The sequence below is a fragment of the Helianthus annuus genome, chromosome 16 (assembly GCF_002127325.2).
Source record: "Helianthus annuus cultivar XRQ/B chromosome 16, HanXRQr2.0-SUNRISE, whole genome shotgun sequence".
NCBI classification, from domain to species: domain Eukaryota; kingdom Viridiplantae; phylum Streptophyta; class Magnoliopsida; order Asterales; family Asteraceae; genus Helianthus; species Helianthus annuus.
Genome location: NC_035448.2, coordinates 40,235,498 through 40,244,429, shown reverse-complemented (window position 1 = coordinate 40,244,429; position 8,932 = coordinate 40,235,498).

The following is an 8,932-nucleotide window of genomic DNA, read 5'->3' as shown; positions in this document are numbered from 1 at the left end:
ATATTTACTGCTCTCAGTGTAGAATCAACGAAAGAGTTGATTGAGAGGTACTGTCACTTGGTAGTGGAGATGAAACGTTTGAATATGGATAAATTAGGCGAAGAGTGGGTTGATAAGTTGGCTGACGCACTACCACAAGAAGAGTGGGGTACATTCTTATTGGTTTTGAAGAACAATTCGGAATACGTGGGTTATAATTTGAGTACGTTTATCGAGAGAATTGAAGCTCATGTGCTTGAACTTCGGAAGATGAGGAAAATGAAATGTGCAAACGTACAGCAAGATATTCAGCTTTATTACAAAGGAAACTCATCTGCCACATCTGCTCCGAGTCCAAAGATTCAGACGGCATTCAGTGCAGATTCTTCATCGGGAGTACCTCAAAGCATGCCTAACAACAACTTTTCACCGTTTCAAAATTACGAACCGAATCCTAAGGTTCAGAGTTTTCAAGAACAGGTTTCTTCTCAAACTTCTTCAGGTTCGAACAATCAGAATTATAGTAATGGGATACAGTGCAATATTGCTGTTAATATTAAAAACGGTCAAGATTTTACCGGGACAGCCGCAAAGCAGCATATAGCACTTCTAGCTTCTGTACTTGAGTCTTACGAGAGTCTAGTAGCCGGACGAATTGGTAACCCAGACATGACTAAAGAAGATTACGATCAAATTGATCCCGAGGAACTAGAACTCATCGACATAAAATGTGGTATGGCGAGCATTGTGAGAAGAGCTCAGAGGTTCATGGAAATTACCGGAAGAAGTAGTCTCGCAGGTCCTGATCCTAAACTTGGATTCGACAAATCGAAGGTGACTTGCTTCAAGTGTAAAGAGAAGGGGCACTTCAAGCGCGAATGTCCGAACATAGAAGTTAATAACCACCAGAATCCATTCGCCAACGATTATTACCGACAGGCCATCTGTCATAAAAACAGTCAACAACCATTCAATCCACGACCTCAAATCGAGAATAGTCAATCCAAACAAACAGAAAAAGCTCTTTTAGTGAATCAAGATGACGAAAAGATTCAAGAAGGCTTCAGTTGGGATAAGTACGTTCCAGGAGGTGGCCTTGCAATGATGGCTGAAATTATTGAAGAACCGGAACCGGAAATCGAGGAATGTGTTCCTGAAGTTGAAGAAGTAAATGAAGGGGTGAATGAAGAAAGTTTTGCAGATCTAGAAGAGGAGGCAGCAGCGGTGTACTATTATCAGTCGGAATAAGAGGTTATTACTAATGCTTTTAAATCTATAATGCCAGCTAATGTGTTTGATTCTTTTGCAGGTTTCTTTAGTGAACGGACTATGGGTTTTTGTCCACAGTACGAAGTTGAACAAACTCCGGTTCAAGAGATTATTGATGTCTTAAAGGAAATGAATGAAGAGACTTTGAAAGAAATAGCAGACAAAGCTCTTATGGTCAAGCTGCAAGAGGTAGAACAAACTAAAAGACCTTCTGATAAAAATGAGACCAAAGATGCAACTCAAGAGTCAGTGTCAGTTGAAAAGGAGTCAATTATCGAGACTTGTGATACGTATGAGCCAGGAGAGAAGTCCGAGTCCGATGACAAATCAGAAAATGTGAAGTCCAAATCCGGAGAGAAATCTGAGTCTGAGTCCGGAGAGTTTGGTAAATCGGAAAGTAAAAATGATAAACAAGAAAATTTTTTTGAAAAAGTTGATCCAATTCTTGAAACGCCATGCGAAAACTGTTTGAAACCATGCATGGATTGTCTTCAAAAAGACAAACAATTTCAAGAGTTGAAAAAGTTTAACGGCAAATTAAAATTTGATTTTAATCATGTTAAAGAAGCTTATGACACTTTGTCATGATCAATTAAAATGATTCACAATGAGAGTAAAGAAAATGATAAAATTGCTAATTTGCTCAAAGCTACGGTCATGGAAAAGCAAATGTCGATTAACATCCATCTGGACAAAATCGCATCTCTAAAGAAGGAACTTGAACTGATGCGCATTGAGACAGAAAGAGTCGACAAAAATTTGATCAGTTATCTTTCATCTTTATATGTGATTGATCAGATCGTTCCTCAACAAACTGAAGTTAAACCAGCTTTCAAAAATGTTCCACCCCCAATTTGGAATCATTATACTCAGAAATATCCAGATGGGGTAGAGGACGCATTGAATCTCAAACTGAGAACAGAAGAGAATGAGTTACTGGAAAATATAGATGTTACATTCTCTCCGTTTGACACCGACAGCGAGTCACAACTGGTTAAAACAGTTGTAGACCAAGTGTTGGATGAAGAGAATGATAACACTGATTTCGAAACAGTTAAAAGTCATTTTGAGAATTCCAGTTCAGAATCTGAAGATGATGGAAACTTTCTTGATAAGTATATCCCAAAGTCAGATAAAGTTTTGGATGACGATTCGATCATTGTGGTTTACACGATGACCAGAACTGACAAACTATATACTGATTTTGAGTATCCGATTCAGAATGCGAACCTGGAAAAGGTTGAAAAAGTTTTTAAACTTGTGGAAATTGATATCTCAGAAGTTAACAACAATTCGTTTCTATCAAAACCGAAAAATCTTTTGTTAAACAACCACCAACAAATAACCCGGGAAAGAAAAATGAATGGGTGGGTAACAACGGTAATAACAAGAGACTTGGTAATAATTACAAAAAGAAAGGTGTTGGTTTTGAGATGAAAATGGCTAAGAAAGAAGTTAAGCCAAAAGAAAAATTGAGTGAAGTGTTTGTGGCTGGTAATAATACAGAAGTCGAAAAGGATTATATCTTTAGTAAGCAAGCAATTGACGATTCTATTGCGACCAAAAAGATAAGAGACGAGGCCAACAGATCCACTTTTGTTAAATATGACAAAAGAATCTGTTATCGATGCAATGAAATCGGTCACATGGCCAAACAATGTGTCAAAGAGATAATAAAACCAGTTTTCCATAAACTAAAACCAAAAATTTCAAAGGATGTTAAGAGAAAATCACCTATGGTATCCCCCGTGCATATTCTTAAACGCGGGTGAATCATTGAAGTCAGAGGACAAACCAAAATCAACTTTTGAAATTGGTGAATCTTCAAAATCACAAAAGACTTCAAAGGTTTATCCTAAAACAAAGACTTCCCAAAGTCAATCATGGGTGGAGAAACCTAAACAATCTTTTGAGGAAAAGAAAATGGAAGAAGTTTTAAAATCTGAACCAAAAATCTTTGCAACCACTGATGAGAAAATTGAGTTTGAGTTAGATAAGCTGATTGAAGAATTCCCACCTATCAAGGAAGGAGCTCTAAAATCAAAACCAGAATCTGATGTTTCAAATGTTATTTTTAACATTCCAAAACTTTACATAGTAGCTCATGATATTGTCTTTGGTAGTGTACCAAATGTTGGAAAATCTTGGGTATCATTGTTCAAGTAAATGTCTTTTGATGTGTGTAGGGGCTTCCAAGGTCTATCATTTCTAAATGGATAATGGATAGCGGCGCCTCACGGCACATGACAGGGATGGTAGCACTGCTATACGACGTCAAGTCCATCAATGGAGGTTATGTAGGGTTTGTCGGAACTCAAGGTGGAAGAATTGTTGGAGAAGGAATACTTACTAACGGGATCGTATCATTCGATAAAGTGAACTACATTGCTGAGTTAGAAAACAATCTGTTGAGCATTTCTCAAATTTGTGATAAGTCATTTACTGTTCTGTAACACCACGTAAAAACGTGTCCAATTATACATAGACACGTGTCCTAAATTCCGGTTATGCGAAAGATTGAGTTTAAGGGACTAAAGTTGACAACAAGTGAAAATGTGCAAACGAAAGGACTAAAAGTGTCAACATGCCAAACTTGGGCCTCTGAATGACCACACGTGAAGACAATATTCTTAAATGGGTGATTGATTGGGTATACGAAGCCGTTTGTGAAAATAATCGGAAAATTATAAATTACAAGGGTTAAAAGTGTCAATATGTCAATTCTGACCTCTGAGTGGCCTTTTAACAAAACCGAGGCTTCGTAATATTCAAAATACTCCCGAGAATATGTGGTAAAAATTTCACGTGATTCCGAGATCGTTAAGCATGTTTTCTAAACTTTGGGTTAAAAGCGTCAACTTGATGAAACTTGCATTTATGAAGGAATTTAACAAACCCGAGCCTAACGAAGTTTGTTTATACCTCCTTGGGCTTCAAGAAATTAACTACAAGGGCCTTGATTGCCAAAAATGAAGTTAAATAGGGGTTTAAACGTTCAGGGACTGAAGCTGACGGCTTTTAAACTCATTTTCCCGGTTTAACAGGTTCACGCGGCCCGCGTAAGACACCCATAAGTCTTACGCGGCCCGCCTCAGCATGCCCAGATCAGAATGTTGCTGCCAGGTGCGGGTTAAGGTTGTTCCACCGCCTTACTTCATTTGTAACGACCCCTGAAGCCTTATGTCGGTTTATAAAACATGCTAGGACACCTGGAGTGATCCTAGGGCCCCCAAATCCACCTGGAGATGATCTAAATCCATGAGAATTGTTATATAAATGCACCTCCTTTTGTGTTCATAAGCACACTTACAAACACTTCTCTTGTGGGACTTGCTCTGGAGCTCTCAGCAGTAACAAGTGGATTACAAGTGTAGAAAAGATTGCTAGGACCATTAGTAAGCTCCTAATTACTTGTTTAGTTGTTTAATTTAGCTTAATTACTTAAAAGTCAAACTTAGTGTTTAATCAGTTTGACTTTCGTTATAATTACATGTGGCTTAACCACTGATCAGATTGAAAGTGGTTATGAAACCACATTAGTATAGGTGATTAACCCCTGAAAGGTTGTCTCCTAATTATCTCGTTTGACTGATTAAATGTAGGGTCAAAGTAGTTTGACAAAAAGTCAAACTGGACAGAAATGACAAAAATGATTTTTATTAATAAACCAGAGGTTCTAAATTACATTTCAACATTCTAATAACTTGGTAATGACTATCTAAACATGTTTTATCAGTCCTAATCCGACAATTAATCGTCTAACGGCAGATTATAACCAAAAGTCGCAAAAGCTTGACTTTTGCTTTGACTTTCAGTTCTGACCCGTTCAAACTTAATTCTTCAATGTTTTAAGCTTCCATTAGGACCATATTACATTGTAGTATAACCCTCTGAAGTTATATTGCATGGTGCCTAATCGTTTGTAAGATATGCTCTTGATCGTAATTATGCTCATTAATGCCTAAAACGACCTTTTTACATAAAACCGAGATTTTTAGCAATGTGAATGAACTAAAACCTTTGCTACTGATATTTAGACATGTCCCGAAAATTTGACATCAGTTTGAGGTCTAGAATGGGAGTTATGCTCAATAGCGTAATTAAGGGACTTTTTAGTAATTAAAAGGCGTAATTAGTATGAAGCTTATCTAAACTCGATTTTTGACACCAAACTCTTTACCTACTGATGTTAAATGATATTTTGGGATTTTTAAAGATTTTTATTTATTTTTAGGCTGAGCATAACATAGGATTATAACCTAATTTCGGTAATTACCGGTTTTACCCTTTTCATCCATAAAATGAGTTTTACCTAACATTTTAGTGCCAAACTTTTTGCTACTGATTCCATATGATAAATATAATATTTTGAACTTTATAAACTGACCGAAATCTCAGATTTCCTATTATTACCATAATAGCCCTTTAAATCGCATTTTAAGCATTTTTAGCACTTAGTAAGGGTCAAAACTATATTTGTCATATAAAACTCATAACCTACTGATGTTTTAAGATAATTTACATAATATTACAGTAAGCTAAAGTTTTAAACTCAGAAACCTATTTTAGCCTTTAAAAGCCTAGGTAAAATTACCAAAATGTCCCTACGGTGCATAATTGGTTATAAAATGTATATTTTTCATATATTAAGTATCTTACTGATATAACTCATTAAAATACATGTTTTTACTAATCTAATCAGACCTGAAACTCAGTTTTATAGATAAACTCTTTTATGAGCATCAAAATTACCAAAATGCCCTTATGGGACTTATTTTGGTTTAAATTGTTTTTTGGGCATAAAAGTTAATATGCTACTGATATATTAACATATTTTGAGCATAATAACGACTAAGACCTGTTTATAGTTCATTCAGTTACCCGTTACGCATTTACGCGTCCGGATCGGCTTACGTGACTAGTTTACGTAAAATAGCCGAAACAAGCTTAAATTTGTCATTAAAACCTCATTTTCCAGAATGTGTTTAGTTTACCCATATTATACAAGTATCCAAGCTTGTCGGGTCTAAATCACATCCTATTCCGGTCTCCGTTTAATCTACCGGTTAGGTCCATAAGGTTTCTTTCTAGCTAGCCCGTCTAAGTCCTTGACTTAAGTAAAAGACCCGTTAGCATCCTAATAGATAAATTAAACCTTCTATACAGATTAATAGCTTCCGGTAAAAAGTGCCTTTCAAGAACCTTAGGAATTTACTGCTCTCACCAGGTAAATACTTTTAACTTATTTTCCCTATACGGGCTTGGGATACGGTATATTAATACCGCTTGGTCGGGTATGGGATTATTTTGTCGGATTGTGATTTAATAAATCCGCATAACCCGTTTTAATCTGTTTTGTTTGATAACATAAGCATTGGGGGTTAATACGACCGTGTCCTGGATATCCTCGGCTCATTTCATTTGAAAATGGCCACGAGCTATGCACGGGGTGTAGACATACACCCGACAGATGCAAATGCTAAATAACCCACATGTTGGGGATAATTCCTTTGTGTGTTTTAAAGTGGTGAGTCTATTAATCATGTCCGGCTTCTATACCGGCCCCACATGTATGACAAACATGTAAAACTGTATACAGGATCTTAATAAAGATTGTCCCAAGTTATAAAGGATTTGTGCCATGTGCATTTAAATCAATTTTCTTAAATGTTTTCAAAACGAGTCAGTTAAATTGTATTTACCAGTGTATACTGACGTATTTTCCTAAAGATTGAATTGACAGGTACTTATCGAAATAGGCTGGAGCTATAGGGTGTTGTAGAGGATCTTGCAAATCCCATAGATACCCAGAGTCTGTAGTTTATGTTTCTTTGTACTTTATGGTCCGCCTGTGGATCTTATTACATTCCAGTCTGTATTATTCATGTACTCGAACATCGACAGACAGTATGGTTTGTAATAGTTTATTTACCAAGCCTTCCGCTGTGCTATATTATTGTGTGTGTTGACAATGATGATATCAACTACGTCACGATACTCCCCGCCGGGCCCACCGGTAACACGTGGAATATTGGGGTGTGACAGGTTGGTATCAGAGCCAACATTGAGTGAATTAAACACTAACCTTTTGTGTTTAATCTCAATGACACAATAAGCACATTCCTTAGACTCTCGAGTCTAGGCAAATGACCTGGGATGCATCTTTACTTTTCCTTTGCTGTTATTATGTTTTGGTGTATTTTTTGTTTTCTTGTTTCAACAGGAAACTCACCATCATGCCTCCAAGAGTAAGAGGACGAGGCAAGGGTCCCATGCGTGGAGGACCGTCGTCAGCTGGACCATCACACAGACGCACTCCATCGGCGTCTCTATCCTCCTCCGACTCTCACGATATGTGGGGTCAACCTTACGAGCCGGCAAGACACTCGATCTCGCTAAGCTCTTCGCCATCTTTTCATCCGTCTTTCGAACCATTTGATCCAACTAAGCCCGAACACCCTCACCATTCTGATCAATCTCACCATTCGCTTGAGTCTTACTGTTATGGGTGAAATTTTGAGCCCATATCCTGGAAAATATCTTGATATATATCTTGATTATATAGTATCTGTTTACATCCGGGATGCTAGTTCAGGATATTGGTAACATCCTGAATGGTATCCTCGGGATTACTAATGGATTATGTGCAGAAACGTGGGTTAGAAGCTAGCAACGTTAACAAGACTTATTCCACGGGAGACTCGGTCCATAACGTTCATGATGGAACATTCGGAGTAGCCCATATTTGTAGGGATTATTGTTTGTAATTCGTTACTATAAATAGGTGGTATATCAGATCAACTAGGACATCACAATCACATCCGCTACACTCTAACACTTGCTCTCTAGCAATTTTCACTTTCACACAAATTCGTTGTAACACTTAGCGATCTGATCTATATCCTGCACTGTATCCTGAAGTTTAAAGCAATAAGAAGAACAAGGCAGCTGCGATTGTCAGCTCCCGAGGTTTTGTGCCGGCGATCTAGATTGATCAAGGGCTTTCCTCGTACATCTCGTGTCATTTACTTTACTTTCTTGCTCATTGTTTGATCGTTGATACAGCTCAATATCCTGGGCCGTATCCTGAACACTGTTTTTCCAAACAACATAACCAGCATATTTTCAACACATTTTTTAGCACACTACCTCACTTAACTAATTTGATCACTTAATTGCTTCGGTAATTTTTGACCAAAACAATTTGGCGCCCACCGTGGGGCAAGTGGTGCTCTCTTTACTAAAAATCTTTGTGAAATCGTTAATCGGTTTTCTGTTTTCAAAACTTTTTGCCACATTTTTTTTACAATGGCCTCAAGATTAAACATGAGCTCTTCTACTGTGTCTGCTACAACTTCTGCAACAGTTGGTTCGGTGCTTCCACCACCTCCTCCAAGGATGCCAGCCTCAACACAATCTCAAGATGTCATCCCTAATCGGAGTGTCCAGGGATCTGCTCCTGTTTTAGCTTCTAACGATGAAATTCTATCCTTATTTGGAAGTGTGCAGGAACAAATGAGGCAGCAACAGGAAACAAACCAAATGCTTTTAAGGGAAATACAACTCCTGAAGTCTGGCTCGAGCAGATCTGCTGAGGATAATGTCACTCCATTACACCCCAGAGCGTTGAACTTTAGTTCAGCTGTGTATACTGAGGATAACAGGGGGAATATTGTGCCCAGCC